The following is a 16,666-nucleotide window of genomic DNA, read 5'->3' as shown; positions in this document are numbered from 1 at the left end:
GCAATACCCTGCCTGGAACCAGTCCTCAGTGTACTCCATGATGCAGGTTTGCTTCCCATGTGCTCAGACATATCAGACTGGAATAGCGAGCTCATTCTTCAGTTCTATGCCAGTCTGCACATATCTGGTAATGCTGATGACATCAACACTTGGGTGTTTGACTGGATGTCCCAAAATACTCACTACAAAGCTCCTGCTTTTGAACTCCTCAGAGAACTGCCCGTACCAATTCCCTCAGATGGGGCAGTGAAGCTTTATGGTGAGCGTGAGCTACCAAATGGTATGATGGAAGTCCTCATCAAGCCTTTGGCTGCAGGAAAACCCTCAAGAACAACCTTCCTCGTCCATGAGCTCAAGTACACACCCCGGTCTGTCTACAGAATCCTCTGCAGTGTGCTCGCACCAATCAAAGTCCATGACGATGAAGAAGATGTTGTAGGCCTCATGAAGAATATCCTCTTCAACATCATTCACGGTATTCCTATTAATATCCATGATTTCTTCGTGAGGACTTTGGCCGACAATGCCATGTGCCCCTATGATCACAAGATATATGCCCCGTGGATCATGAGATTCATCAGGACAAGGACAGGCATCAACTTCCACGCTGATTTCCAAAACCACATGGGTTATATGCCTCCTATCCGGGTCAACAATAAGACTTTCGAGCCCATTGAAGGAAAAGGTAAATCTGTGATTGAAGAAGGCAACAGGCCCCTTGATGGCCAGTTCCAAGAGCCAGAAGCATATTCTTCATGGCACGATACTGAGACTCGTCCAGCAAGCCCAGTTCCTCCTCGCGTGCTAAACACCAGAGAGCTCCTCCTCAGTCTTCACCAGAAGGTGGATCGCAACCACAAATGGGTCAAACGCCAGTTTGGTGCCATTGTGAGAACCCTCACTGAAACTCAAAACTCTTTAAGATTAATCATCACTATTTGCACGAGGTTTTCGATCGCACCTGGGCTACACTTGCACATTTGAAGACTCAGACTGAGCTTGAAGAAATGGACTTTGAGCGAGACTTTGATTGGCCGTGGCCTCCCAAGAAGAAGTTCGGGCCCATCCCAGTGTCAGACCTTGAAGACAACTCTTTTTCTTCATTCTGCACTGCTGAATCTGATGAAGAACAGCTCGATACTGCAACCGGCCCCAGGAAGAAGACTACTCCCAAGAAGCATCGCGGCTCTTCCTCGACCGCCAAGAAATGAAGTCTTCACGGGCGTTAGTCCTCAGTTTGTCCCTTTTTGTCACTTGATGACAAAGGGGGAGAAACTCGAGAGTTAGTCTTCGAGCGGGATATTTTTGGGGCTTATAAACTATATTTAAGTTACAAACTCTTGGCTCTTCTGAAGTTTTTATGTAATGAGTTGTAACTTTAGCCCGATGGTACTCTGACGCTTTTGAACGTTTTTCTTCGCATGCTTATTCCTCAAGTTTTAATGCACGCATGCTGGAATTCGTCAGATACCATTTGCCATCATGCATCTTCATTTTCTTCATATGATATGTTATATGTATGCATGATTTACAAGACTCAGGGGGAGATCTCCATGATATAAATCATAGTGCATTTGCTATAAAAGCAAAATCCTCAAGGTATGCACATCTTCAGGGGGAGTCTCTGTGAATCTTGTTTTCAAATTCCTGAAATGAGTATTTATACTTCATATTTTTAATCCCTGTTGAAGACTTAACCTAATTGTCATCAACCACCAAAAAGGGGGAGATTGTAAGTGCATCTAGTGCCCCTTAGTGATTTTGGTGGTTTGAAGACTTATAGGTTAAGTATCTAATGTGTCTGTGAGTGTACACATGATCTATAAGTCATTGAGGAGTTTGAGATATTTGAAGAATATCGACCCCTAAAAATATATGTCTTCAGTTGAAGAAATTGGTCTGAAGCTGAAGAAATGAATCGCGAGGAATCTGCGATGAAATTGATATTCCTCATGAAGATACTGATATTGAGAAGTCCGGTGGTTCCTGAAGAAATTCATTCTGAAGAATTTGAAGCGTGAAGATTTACACTTTCTGTTTTACTTTCTTCGCATTTGAGTAATAGGAACACCATACTGTTAAAGGGGGTCGAAGTTACACTTTGGAATGAATTTCCTCATGATGCTCAACCCAAGCCTAATCCTACCAAAAGCCTCAAGTGAGGAATATGAGTGACATGAGGACTCTCACAGTTGAGGGTTCCGACCGTTTCGATAGCCACGCCAAGTCGTTGGTCTTATCCACTCCTACGGTCATATTATTTAAGGGCATTAGTGTCAAATCATGTCGGGATGCTCTCAGGTTATAAATAGCCACCCCCACAACCACTAGCTGGTTGGCTGCTCCGTTAAAAACTGACACTTGTCATAAGAGCAACCCAAATTCCTCAGAGCCTTCGAGAGTAATTCATCAGTGAGGAAATACACCACCCACCGAAACCACAAACCAAACCTAGGTTTTTAGCATCACTGAAGAAGTTGTTCCTGTGTGGGACTGAAGCCTTTTACCTTTGAGGACTGTGCATCCTCCAGACGGTTAGGCGTCATGGTCTAGAACGTTCCAGCAGTTCATTGTGGATCGTCGAGTGACCAAGTTTGTGAGGGTTTGGAAGTCTGCCCTGAAGACTTACCACGAGTGTTGGGTGAGGACTGTGTGTCCTCAGCTCAAGGAGAATACGGTAGGGACTGTGTGTCCCGGGACTGGGTGTCCTTTGGTTTCAATACCAAGCCGCTCCAAACCAGATGTACAACTGTCACAACAGTTGGAACTGGGTCATCAACGACTGTCTTCTTTGAGAATCGGGTTCTAATTCCTCAACTCTTTACTTTCTCTGTATTATGTGTTGATGAGTTTCACTGTGACTGTTTGAAGAATTTGCTGAATACTTTCTCTGAATTTCCTCAACCCCAAATTCTTCACAATAGTTAATCATCATCTATATTCTCCATGCCTGCTTACTGTGCAATCTGTTTTCACATTCTTCACTCTGAAATACTGCTCGTGTGAACGTTTGCATGTCTGATCCTTTACTGTTTCCTCTGTAAGTTAGTCATCAGTGAGGAATTTCCTCAAAAGGAATTTCCTCAGTGATGAAATTCTAAAAATCTCCTATTCACCCCCTCTTGTCGATATAACGCACTTTCAGATTGCGCATCCAACTATAAAAGCGCATGACAACCTCTGCTTCCTTCTGCGAAGGGCCTATCTGTTACCTTTACTTTCTAGTACTTACCTTTATGTAAGAGTCATGGTGATCTTCAATATTTCGTTTATTTCACCTTTATCTTTTGGCAAGCGTCATGTGTTGGGGAATGATCTAGACAAATAAATCCACTCGGATGTGGGTGATCATGAGTTATTATTGTTGACATTACCCTTGAGGTAAATAGTTGGGCGGCAAAACTATAAGCCCCTATCTTTATCTGTGTCCGTTTGAAGCTTTGACCTCATAGGTACCACGTGAGTGTTAGCAATTATGAAAGACCATAAGATGATTGAGTATGTGGTTTTGCTTTACAAGCTCTTATTTTGACTCTTTCCTACGTTCTGATAAATTGGAATTGCTTCAATGACCGAAATCATAGTTTGTTAGTTATCAATAGAGTTCTTGTTCATATTTTACCTTGTGAATGAATTATTACTCTAGCATAAGATATTCTACGTCAATATGTGTTGCTATTCTAAAGATAATCCTGATGCCTCATGTCCATATTTTATTTTATCGACACCTCTGTCTCTAAACATGTGGGAATATTTATCGATCTCGGCTTTCACTTGAGGACAAACGAGGTCTAAGCTTGGGGGAGTTGATACATTAATTTTGCATCATTCTTTTATATCGATATTTGTTGCATTATGGGCTGTTAATACACATTATGGTACAATATTTATGCCTTTTCTCTCTTATTTTACAAGGTTTACATGAAGAGGGAGAATGCCGGCAGCTGGAATTCTGGACCAGAAAAGGAGAAAATCTGAGAGACCTATTCTACACAACTCCAAAAGTCCTGAAAACTTATGAAGAATTATTTTGGAATATGTAAAAAATATTTGGTGAAAGAAATACATCAGGGGACCCACCAGGTGGCCACAAGGCACGGGGCGCGCCCTGCATGCTTGAGGGCCCCGTGGCAGGCCTCCACTGCCCATCTTCTGCTATATGAAGGGTTTTGACCTGGAAAAAATCATATCAGAACTTTTGGGGCGAAGCGCCGCCGTCTCGAGGCAGAACTTCGGCATAACCAATCTATAGCTCCGATGGAGCTATTCTGTCGGGGAAACTCCCCTCTCGAAGGGGGAAATTGAAGCCATCGTCATCACCAACGATCCTCTCGTCGAGAGGGGGTCAATCTCCATCAACATATTCATCAGTACCATCTCCTCTCCAAACCCTAGTCCACCTCCTGTATCCGATCTATGTCTCAAACCTCATATTTGTACCTAGGGGTTGGTAGTAGTGTTGATTACTCCTTGTAGTTGATGCTAGTTGGTTTACTTGGCGGAAGATCATATGTTCAGATCCTTAATGATTATTAATAGTTCTCTGATTATGAACATGAATATGCTTTATGAGTAATTATGTTTGTTCCTGAGGGCATGGGATAAGTCTTGCTATAATTAATCATGTGAATTTGGTATTCGTTCGATATTTTGATGAGATGTATGTTGTCGCTCCTCTAGTGGTGTCTTGTGAACGTCGACTACATGACACTTCACCATTATTTGGGCCTAGGGGAAGGCATTGGTAAGTAATAAGTAGATGATGGGTTGCTAGAGTGAAAGAAGCTTAAACCCTAGTTTATGCGTTGCTTCGTAAGGGGCTGATTTGGATGCATATGTTTCATGATATGGTTAGACTTATCTTAATTCTTCTTTTGTAGTCGCAGATGCTTGCGAGAGAGGTTAATCATAAGTGGGATGTTTGTCCAAGTAAGGGCAGCACCAAGCACCGGTCCACCAACATGCCAAATTATCAAAGTAACGAACTTGAATCTTATGAGCATGATGAAAACTAGTTTGAAAGAAATTCCCTTGTGTACTCGGGAGCGCTTTGTTTATATAAGAGTTTGTCCAGGCTTGTCCTTTACTTCATAAAGAATTGGGCCACCTTGCTGCACCTTTCTTACATTTGTTACTTGCTACCCATTAGGAATTACCTTATCACAAAACTATGTGTTACCGATAATTTCAGTGCTTCGAGAGAATACCTTACTGAAAACCGCTTGTCATTTCCTTTTTCTCCTTGTCGGGTTTGACACTCTTACTTGTCAAAAGGACTACGATAGATCCCTTATACTTGTGGGTCATCAGAAGGTTTCTTGACTTTGTTGCTTGACTTCGAATCCAAGGAAAAACTTCAACTCTCCCATCATATACATCTCAAATTATTTTGTCATTAGTGCGACAAACTCTTCATTAAAAGGTTTGTTAAGAGAACCAAAGATATCATCAACGTATAGTGGGCATATTAACAAACTCCTTTTGACCTTCTTAGTAAAAAGAGTGGTGTCAATTTTCCCATTTTCAAACCCACGATCATGTAGCAGGTCAGTGGGGTGCTCATACCACGCTTGTGGGGCTTGTTTAAGGCCGTAGAGTGCCTTATCGAGAACGTAAACATGATTGGGGAACTTGGGATCCTCGAAACCGGGGGGTTGCTTGACATATACCAACTTCTTAAGGGGACCATTAAGAAATGCACTCTTCGCATCCATTTGATATAATTTGAAGTTATGATGTGAAGAAAATGCAAGCAACATGCAAATAGATTTAAGGCAAGCAACAAGAGCAAAGGTTTTACCGTAGTCGATACCCTCGACTTGGGAGTAGCCTTGTGCTAACAATCTTACCTTGTTACGAATGATGAAACCATTTGCATCTTTCTTGTTCTTAAAGATCCACTTAGTCCCAATGACATTGTGGTTCTCTTTTGGTCTTGGCACCGATCACCACACCTTGTTGCGCTCTAAGTTGTTGAGTTCGTCATGCAGGGCTTCAACCAAGTCCATGTTTTCGAGTGCCTCTTGTACCTTTAGGGGTTCAATGCAATAAACAAACACATGATGTGCACTAAAGTTTGTTAATTGACGGCAAGTGGTTACCCCTCTCATCAACCCGTCATAGACATTTCCTAACACATGAGAATTCTTTATGAGATTGGCAGCATCCCTGGCGGTACGTCTTTCTCGAATCTCCTTCGGACTAAGTTGAGGAAGAACCTTTTTGTGACTTCTACGCCTTTGCGAGCTTGATCTTTATCTTGAACTTGGTCTTGATCTAGAGCATTCTCTTGATCTTGAGCTTGCTTGGAGGTGTGAGCTTGATCAATGACATCACTTGGTGAAGCACTATCATGAGGTTGATCTTCTCCTTGATCTTGATCACAGGGCTAAGAGCCTTCAATTTGTTCTTCGGAACCGTGTGGGTCTTGCGTTGGTGGTGGTTCCACTTGAGTGGAACATTGCCATTCTCCTTCTGCCATAAGGGGTTGCTCAACGGGTAGGAAGTGTCCCACACCCATTCTAATTATGGCTTGGGGAGGATTTTCATCACCTACATCACAAAGACCACTTTGCTCCACTTGGGAGACATTATTCTCATCCAACTCCACATTACACATCTCCTCAATGAGTCCATTGGACTTGTTGAGGACACGATAAGCACGAGAGTTTGTAGCATAACCAATAAATGTGCCCTCTTGAGCTCCAGGTTCAAATTTAGACAAACGAGCACCTTTTTTAAGAATGAAACACTTACAACCGAACACCTGGAAGTACTTGTGGTTGGGCTTGTTACCGGTAAGAATTTCATAAGGAGTGTTGTTCAAGCCTTTGTGGAGGTAGATCCGATTAGATGTATGGCATGCAGTGTTTATGGCTTCAGACCAAAAGTTGTATGGAGATTTAAACTCCGTCATCATGGTTCTTGCCGCGTCCATCAACGCACGGATCTTCCTTTCCACTACACCATTTTGTCGAGGGGTATATGGTGCGGAGTATTGATACTTAATTCCCCTGTCACTCAGAAATTCATTTAAGGTTTAGTTCTTGAACTCGGTGCCATTGTCACTTCTAATCATTATTATCTTTGCCTCATGTTGATGTTGAACTTCATTGGCAAAGTCAGTGATAGTTTGTTGGGTCTCACTCTTCCTCTTGAAGAAGTACACCCAAGTATATCTTGAGTAATCATCCACTATCACCAAGCAATACTTTCTTCCCCCAAGACTACAGAAAGATGGAAGACCAAATATATCCATGTGGAGGAGCTCCAAGTGCCTCTTAAAGTATATGGTAGTCATGGGGCGGTGAGCTGTCTCATGTAGCTTTCCTTCAATGCATGCATTGCAAGCGCGATCTTTGGCAAAACTCACATTTGTTAGTCCAAGAACGTGATCCCGTTTGAGGAGACTTTGCGAAGATCTCATATTGATATGGGTGGCCGGCGATGCCCCAACCATCCCACATCAGCTTTAGCCATTAGGCAAGTCGCGGTCTTAGTGGATCGCTCCAAAAAGTTAACCACATTGAGACCATTCTTGACATGCCCAACAAAGGCTACTTTAAGAATTTTGCTCCACAAAAGGGCCGCAAAGTCAATACCAAAGAAAGTACTAAAACCCATGAGTGCAAGTTTATGAACGGAATGTAAATTGTATGTGAGGGTCTCAACAAGCATGACATTTTCAATGGTAAGTTCTGGAGAAATGACCACCTTGCTGGGACACAATACCTTTGAAATTGCATCATCACCAAAGGAGACTTGGGCGCCTACGAATGGGTCATGATAAAAGTCCACCACCAAGTCCTTGCTTCCGGTCATATGATTTGTCGCTCCGCTATCAAGCAACTATGACACTCCACCGGAGGCAAACTCGTGCATAAGATCAATGCTTGGATTTAGGTGCCCATTCTTTAATGGGTCCTTTTAGGTTAGTAACAAGGGTCTTAGCAACCCAAATAGACCATTCAATGTACTCATAACGGGAACCAACAAATTTAGCAAAGACATTTCCATCGGTAGCACGACATAAAACATAAGATGGGTTAAAGTTGTCGACATTGTTGGGAGGGAGGGTTTTGCCCTTCTTGGCATTACCACCCTTAGCTTTGCTCTTCTTCTTGTCGTGAGTACCCTCCCTAGCCTTGACAAAGGTTTCTTTAATGAAGGGAGGTTGCTTAGTCTTGTTCTTCTTGTCATGAGTACCCTCCCTAGCCTTGACAAAGGTTTCTTTAATCAAGGGAGGTTGCTTAGTCTTGTTCTTCTTTGCCTTGCGTGCAAAACCAACTCCTTCCTTTCCAACCACTTCCCTTTGATTGCTTAGAAGGTACATTGAGATTCTTTTCGCCTTCAATGCATGCCAGTAGGCCTTTCTCAAGCTGCTCCTTTAATTTGTCATTCTCATCCACAAGATGTACATGTTCAGAACATGGGTTAGTAGCATGTGCATTATCAATTAAAACAAACGAAGAACATGTGGCTATTTACTTACTGAGTTTTACTTGGAGTTGAGCATGAGACTCTTTTAAAGAGGCATGAGAACTCTTCAAAGCCTTGTGAGCCTTGTCAAGTATGGAAAGCTCTTCCTTGAGTCTACCATGGTCAACCCCAAGTGCAATCTTTTTGGATTTAAGCACACGAGAAAGAACAAGAGCATGATCATGATCTTTGTGTACTTTAGAAAGGTCATCATTGTGTGACTCCTTAAGATCCAAACGAAGCTCTTGCTCTTCCTCAAGAGAAACGGAAAGATGTGCTATCTCATCATCATAGTCACGACTATGTCCTTGTAACATAGAGATAGTTTTTTCACGAGTTTCAGTGAGATCATTAGCCTCTCCTAATTGTTCCAAGAGAGCAACAAAATGCTTTTTGGTTTTACCCTTGACTTTTCTGATGAATCTATCAAAGGAATTTTATTTATCATTTACCTCCTCTAGTTCATCTTCACTAACCATAGGAGAAGGGGTACATGAAATGAAAGTTTTGATGTTGGAGGTTACCTTGTTGGATGCTTTGGCCATAAGGCACTTGGCAATGCGGTTCTCGTTGGGGGCGTTGAAGAGGGAGACCTTGTTTGGGGAAGAAGATGCAATGGCCATCATGGCCATTCCCATTACTTCACCACTTGCATCATTGTCAGCATCATCATCGGAGAGATACTCTTCTTGAGCCACCAACACTTTTTGGGGTATTTTCTTGGAGAAGTTGTTCTTGTTGGGGAAGGGCATGTCATTGTCTTTGCGAATAAGCTTGCCACTATTGTCTTCCCTCTTCTCATAGGGACAGTCTGCCACAAAGTGACTCACATTGCGACAGTTGTAGCAAGTCCTCACGTGTTTCTTTCCTTTGGACCCATTTGAGTTGTTCTTGGAGAAATTGGGCTTTGAGTTTCTCTTGTTTCCCCAAAACTACCTTGATAAAAGAGCCATATGCTCGTGATAAGCATACTTGATGTCTTCAAGGCACATTTACTCTTGTTCTTCTTCTTCTTCATCTTCCTCCATAGCAACATTGGCCTTCAAAGCAAGGTCGGGAGAGTCCTTTCTTGACCGTTGGACACGAGTTAGAGCATTGTCAGCGGGCTTGTTCAATATGTTCATGGCAATGATCTCATCCAACACATCGCTTGAGGACATGGAGTGAAAGTCCGATCTTTGACGGATGACGGAGGACATGGACTTGTTGAAAGGCATGATAGCCTTGAGAAACTTTCACTTGATCCAATTGTCATCTACACCCTTGCTTCCATGGTCTTGAAGAGCAACGACAAGCATTGTCACTCTTAGGTAGAGCTCATGAGGTTCCTCATCCTCAATTATGACAAATTCCTTGGTCTCATAAAGTATCACTTCATAGTTAGATAGTTGAATACTAAAACTTCCCTTGTACATGGAAATGATGTGCTCCCAACACTCTTTGGCACAAGTGAAGGGACGCAAATGAGTAAGATCTTCAATGGGAGTTGTAGCTTGAAGGATGAACAAGACGGAGTGATTGAGCTGATTATCGACATCTTCTCTTGTAGTGGCGTCTCTTGCATCATGTGGGTAGTAACATTGCTCAATGATTCTCCAAAGTTGTGTTGAGCTGTGATTCAAATGAGCCTTGATACAAAAAACCCAGTTAGCAAAATCATTCTTAACAAGCTTAGGAGGAGGACCGAGGTTAATAATATGCGGTGGATGAACCGGTCCTTGGTAGACCACAAGAGGAGGAACCGAGGCAAAGGTATTTGCCCCACTCGTTGGTTGAGGTAATTTATTTTTATCACCACTAGCATTTTACTTTTCGGAGTTGGTCCCCGTGTCTGAAGTTGTGGAATTAACTATACGCAATGGATCGATTGACGATTTGAAGCCATCAACATAATCTTTGAGCATGTTTTTGACCTGAATAGGCACTAAGGATCTAAAGGTGGACATATCCTCATTTAGATCCTCTCGGGTGACCAAGTTTGCAACAGCCACCTCGAGCAACTCCACATCCCTAACCTCGTCGTCAGCCATACTCTTTGGGTGGTGAAACCCTTGATAAAGAAACCTGGATCTCATACCAATTGAAAGGATCGATATGGTTGATAAGATGGGGGGTGAATAGGCAACTAAGAATCTTTAAATTTTTCTTAAACAGATTAAGTGTAGCAACAAATAGGTTGTCTAGAAATGCAACCAAGTGAGCAACCTATATGATGCTAGAAACAAAATAACAAGTAAATAACAAATACAAGTAAAGGTAAGAAGTAACCACAAGTGGAACCGATGAAGACGAGGATGTGTGTCTGAAGTTCCTTCCCTTCACTACTGGAAAACAGTTCTTTGCCATCTGCTGCTTCTTTTTGCCGTCTGCTGGCTGATGGCAAAGACCCTCTTTGCCATCAGCTACCAGAAACCAGATGGCAAAGAGCAGGCTGATGCCAAAGGTACTATTTTCCATCAGCCAGCTCTTTGTCGTCGGCCAGCTCACGGCAAAGAGCCCTCAGGCAGACGGCAAAGAGCATGGGCGGCCCACCCCGCAGCCCCTCTCTCCCCCCTAACGACCTCTTTCTTTGCCGTCTGCTTGAGTGCTCTGTGCCGTTGGGAGGCGGACGGCAAAGAGGGTGCCCCCTAACGGCCGTTAGCCCCACCCCCAGGCGCCTCTCTCTCCCCCTAACGGCTACCCCGACACCCTCTCTCTCACCCCGACACCATCACCGCCGCCACGCCCTCCTCCGGCCTCCCTGCGCCACCCTGCGCCCTCCTCCTCCCCGGCCGCCCTGCGCCCTCCTCCTCCCCGGCCGCCCTGCACCCTCCTCCACCGCAGCCCTGTGCCCCCTCCTCCATCCCGACCGCCCTGCACCCTCCTCCACCACCGCCCTGCGCCCCCTCCTCCTCCCCGGCCGCCCTACACCCTCCTCCACCGCTGCCCTGCACCCCCTCCAACACCCCGACACCCCTCTCTATCACCCCGACACCACCACCGCCGCCGCGCTATCCTCCGGCCTCCCTGCCCCACCGCCGCCGCCGCCGCCACCACCCCCACCCCAGCGCCCCACCCCACCGACGCCGCACTTCTCGCGCCCCTCACCGTGCCCCTCCTCCCCCTGCTGCCCTCCTCCCCGTGCGGCCTCTCCTCCCCTTGCGGCCCTCCTCCCCCTGCGGCCCTCCTCCCCCTTTCGGTTAGTTTTTTCTTCTTTTTTTAATAGTTTTTGTTTAATTAGTTATATGTTTTAGTGAGGTTTTGGCTTAGTTTTAGTTTAGTTTAGGTTCAGTTTTAGTTTAGGTTTAGTTAGGTTAGTTTCCTGTTTAGTAAAGGAGAAAAGGAGAAGAAGAAGAAGGAGAAAGGAGAAGAAGAAGAAGTGTAAGTGCATCTCATGCCCCTTAGTGATTTTGGTGGTTTGAAGACTTATAGGTTAAGTATGTAATGTGTTTATAAGTGTACACAGGATCTATAAGTCATTGAGGAGTTTGAGATATTTGAAGAATATCGACCCCTAAAAATGTATATCTTCAGTTGAAGAAATTGGTCTGAAGCTGAAGAAAAGAATCGCAAGGAATCTGCGATGAAATTGATATTCCTCATGAAGATACTGATATTGAGAAGACCGGTGGTTCCTGAAGAAAATCATTCTGAAGAAATTGAAGCGTGAAGATTTACGTTTTCTGTTTTACTTTCTTCGCATTTGATGAATAGGAACACCGTACTGTTAAAGGGGGTCAAAGTAACACTATGGAATTGATTTCCTCATGATGCTCAACCCAAGCCTAATCCTACCAAAGGCCTCAAGTGAGGAATATGAGTGACATGAGGACTCTCACAGTTGAGGGTCCCTACCGTTTCGATAACCACGCCAAGTCACTGGTCTTATCCACTCCAACGGTCATATTATTTAAGGGCATTAGTGTCAAATCATGTCGGGATGCTCCCAGGCTATAAATAGCCACCCCACAACCATTAGCTGGTTGCCTGCTCCGTTAGAAACTGACACTTGTCATAAGAGCAACCCAAATTCCTCAGAGCCTTCGAGAGTAAATCATCAGTGAGGAAATACACCACCCACCGAAACCACAAACCAAACCTAGTGATTGAGCATCACTGAAGAAGTTGTTCCTGTGTGGGACTGAAGCCTTTTACCTTTGAGGACTGTGCATCCTCCAGACGGTTAGGCATCATGGTCTAGAGAAATCCAGCAGTCAATTGTGGATCGCCGGGTGACCAAGTTTGTGAGGGTTTGGAAGTCTGCCCTGAAGACTTACCACGAGTGTTGGGTGAGGACTGTGTGTCCTTAGCTCAAGGAGAATACGGTAGGGACTGTGTGTCCCGGGACTGGGTGTCCTTTGGTTTCAATACCAAGCCGCTCCAAACCAGATGTACAACTGTCACAGCAGTTGGAACTGGGTCATCAACGACTGTTTTCTCTAAGAATCGGGTTCTAATTCCTCAACTCTTTACTTTCTCTTTATTATGTGTTGATGACTTTCACTGTGACTGTTTGAAGAATTTGCTGAAGACTTTCTCTGAATTTCCTCAACCCCAAATTCTTCACAATAGTTAATCATCATCTATATTCTGCGTGCCTGCTTACTGTGCAATCTGTTTTCACATTCTTCACTCTGAAATACTGCTGGTGTGAATGTTTGCACGTCTGATCCTTTACTGTTTCCGCTGTAAGTTAGTCATCAGTGAGGAATTTCCTCAAAAGGAATTTCCTCAGTGATGAAATTCTAAAAATCTCCTATTCACCCCCCTCTAGTCGATATAACGCACTTTCAAGAAGGAGAAAGGAGAAGAAGAAGATGGAGAAAGGAGAAGAAGAAGACGGGGAAAGGAGAAGAAGAAGATGGAGAAATGAGAAGAAAAGAAGAAGAAGAAGAAGGAAAAGAAGAAGAAGGAAAAGGAAGGGAAGGGAAGGAGAAGAAAGAAGAAGAAGAAGAAGAAGAAAAATAGGAGAGGAAGAGAAGAATAAGAGGAAAAAAGAAAATAAGAAGAAGAAGAACAAAAGAAGAAGAAGGAGAAGAAGAATAAGAGGAAAAAATAAAAAAGAAAATAAGAAGAAGAAGAAGAAGAGAAGAAGAAAAGAAGAAGAAGGAGAAGAAGAATAAGAGGAAAAAGGAAAAAAAGAAAATAAGAAGAAGAAGAAGAAGAAGAAGAAGAAGAGAAGAAAAGAAGAAGAAGGACAAGAAGAATAAGAGGAAAAAAGAAAACAGAAAATAAGAATAAGAAGAAGAAGAAGAATAAGAGGAAAAAAGAAAAAAGAAAATAATAGTTAGGTCACATATTTTTTGATTATCTTATAAAAACATCATATTTGTGTTGATCGGGTGAATTTCAATGTGCAGTTGTTCGACGACCTCCACGTGCGTTGGACGAGCTCCGCCCCTATGTTTGTTGGTGAGCACAAATGACTTCTCCTCCTACCCCCTTAATTTGCTCTGTCCCGGTCTTCGTGCCGATGAAACTTGCTAGCTATATATAGGTTTCTTCAATCATGAGTATGCGTGACCAGTATGCGTCTCCCGTTCGAAAGGGCAACATCCATAAATATGCATGTCTTTGCATATTTATAACCGCCATCCTTCCGAATTGTCCAACATTATCCATGGACAGCCCGAGTATGTGTAGATTGGGTTCGTTTTCCCGTATGCTGTGCTCTGGATCCGATGCGGAATTTCGTCAGTGCCTCCCTGTTGTTCTCCGGATGCACATCCTCTCTGTTTATTGCGGAGACGTGTATCAGGAGAACAACGGGGAGGTACTGCCGAAATTTTGCGTTGGATCCGGAGCAGAGCATGGGAAAATGAACCCAATCTACACATACTCGGGTGGGATTAGGACCTATCTTTACATATTAGAATGTAGGTTGCCTCGACGTAATAAAAATGGCGAACCTGATTAACCGATGAATATAAATGCTAAATTATATATAAATATATTTCTTCTGTCTTTAGTAGCTACGCAAGATGAGTGATCTTGCGTGGATGTATACCGGTCACCTTAGTCAGAAACAGATGACGAAAGAATGCTTTGTAAAAACAAAGGAATTTGTGAAAGCCGCATTCGCAAATGTCCAGGAAAGAAACTATTGCCCCTGTCCTGGATACGACAACTATAAAAAGACGACAGAGGCTGTAATGATTAAACACCTGCAGAGGAGGGGTTTCAAGCCTAATTATACGGTGTGGACATTTCATGGTGAGTCTATACAACGCACAAGAGCTGAGGTGGTCCGTCGTTGCACGGACGAGCATAGTACCGGGATCGAAGACATGGTGCAAGACTTTGATGATGCTCGGGATTCAGAAGATGAGATGGAGGAATCTGCAAAGGCCTTTTATGAAATGTTGGAGTCTTCAAAACGTCCTCTCCATGAGCACACTGAGCTCTGTCAGCTGGATGCAATTGCACAAGTAATGGCTCTGAAGGCTCAGTTCAACTTCGGAAGAGAATGCTACGACGCGATGATGACACTATTTGGACGCTTCCTACCCAAAGGCCATGTCATGCCTGCAAACCTGTACGAGTCAGACAAAATACTTCGTGTACTTAAGATGCCCTATGAGAAGATAGATGCATGTGAGAAAGGATGTGTCTTATTTAGGAAGGAGTATGCACACTTGGACTATTGTCCCAATTGCGAGTCTTGCAGGTATCTTGTGGTAGACAATGGTATGGGTGAGAAGAGGCAGACCAAAATCGCAGTTAGTGTTCTTTGGTATATGCCAATCGTACCAAGACTTCAACGTCTTTTCATGGTCGAAGAGACAGCCAGACAGATGACATGGCACAAATTAGGCAAAAGAACCAAACTAGATGCGGATGGGAATAAGATGATGGTACACACATCGGATGGGGAAGCGTGGAAACATTTCGATGGATTGCATCAGGATAAAGCGGCAGATCCAAGGAATCCTCGAGTCTGCGCCGCCACAGATGGTTTTAATCCCTTCGGCATGACGGCAACCCAATACAGTTGTTGGCCTGTATTTGTCATTCCACTCAATCTCCCCCTGGACAGATTATGCAAAGAAAGAACATATTTCTGACGTTGATAATTCCAGGGCCCAATTATCCGGGGAAGAATATGAATGTGTACCTGCAACCGCTTAAGGATGAATTGGAAGAAGCTTGGGATAATGGGGTCAAGACATACGATGCCGCTAGAAAAGAAAACTTCAAAATGCATGTGTGGTACATGTACTCTATGCATGACTTGCCAGCGTATGCGCTATTCTCTGGATGGTGTGTGCATGGAAGGTCCCCGTGCCCCCAATGCAAGGCAGCTCTTCAGTTTCATTGGTTGCAGGAGGGTCAGAAGTATTCTTGCCTTGACTTGCATAGACAGTTCCTGGATCCTGACCATCAGTTCAGAAAAGAAAGAAGAACTTTACCAAAGGTAAAGTTGTCAAAAACTTGGCACCACCTGCGTTCACAGGGCAACAGATCTTGGATCAGTTAAACGCCCTCCAGCCTGATCCAGTGCATGCACGGTATTTCAAGGGGTATAATTCAAAACACGCATGGACTCACAAGCCATGCTTCTCGGATCTACCTTACTTCAAAGACCTCCTTCTTCCAGACAATATCGACATGATGCACACTGAAAAGAATATCAGAGAGGCTATTTTTGGTACATTGTTCGACATAGATGGGAAGACAAAGGATAATATTAAGGCTAGAGTAGATCAAGAGACACTATGTCATAGACCGTTACAAAACATGCGAGAAGGCAAAGGAAAGCAGAAGTGGTCGAAGCCAAAGGCCTGGTTCAATATTGGAAGGCCAGCTATGAGGGAAATTATCTTGTGGGTCAAAATGCACTTGCTGTTCCCCAATGGGTATGCAGCGAATCTAAAGAGGGGAGCGAGTCTTGAAAAATAAAAAATCTTTGGTCTCAAGAGTCATGATTGGCACATATGGCTAGAGCGAGTAATGCTGGTGATGTTATGTGGCTTTATTCCTGAGGATGAATGGCTAGTACTGGCGGAGCTGAGCTATTTCTTCCGTGTTCTTTGTGCGAAAGAATTGTCGCCTGGCGTGGTAGAAGACATGGAGGAGTTTGCACCGGAGTTATTGTGCAAGTTAGAGAAGATCTTTCCACCGGGCTTCTTTAATCCAATGCAGCATTTGATTTTACATCTACCGACCGAGGCAAGATTGGGTGGGCCCGTGCAAGATCGTTGGTGCTATG

Source organism: Hordeum vulgare, chromosome 6H, assembly GCF_904849725.1.
Source record: "Hordeum vulgare subsp. vulgare chromosome 6H, MorexV3_pseudomolecules_assembly, whole genome shotgun sequence".
In the NCBI taxonomy this organism is placed as follows: Eukaryota; Viridiplantae; Streptophyta; class Magnoliopsida; order Poales; family Poaceae; genus Hordeum; species Hordeum vulgare.
Note: the sequence above shows the minus strand (reverse complement) of the source record.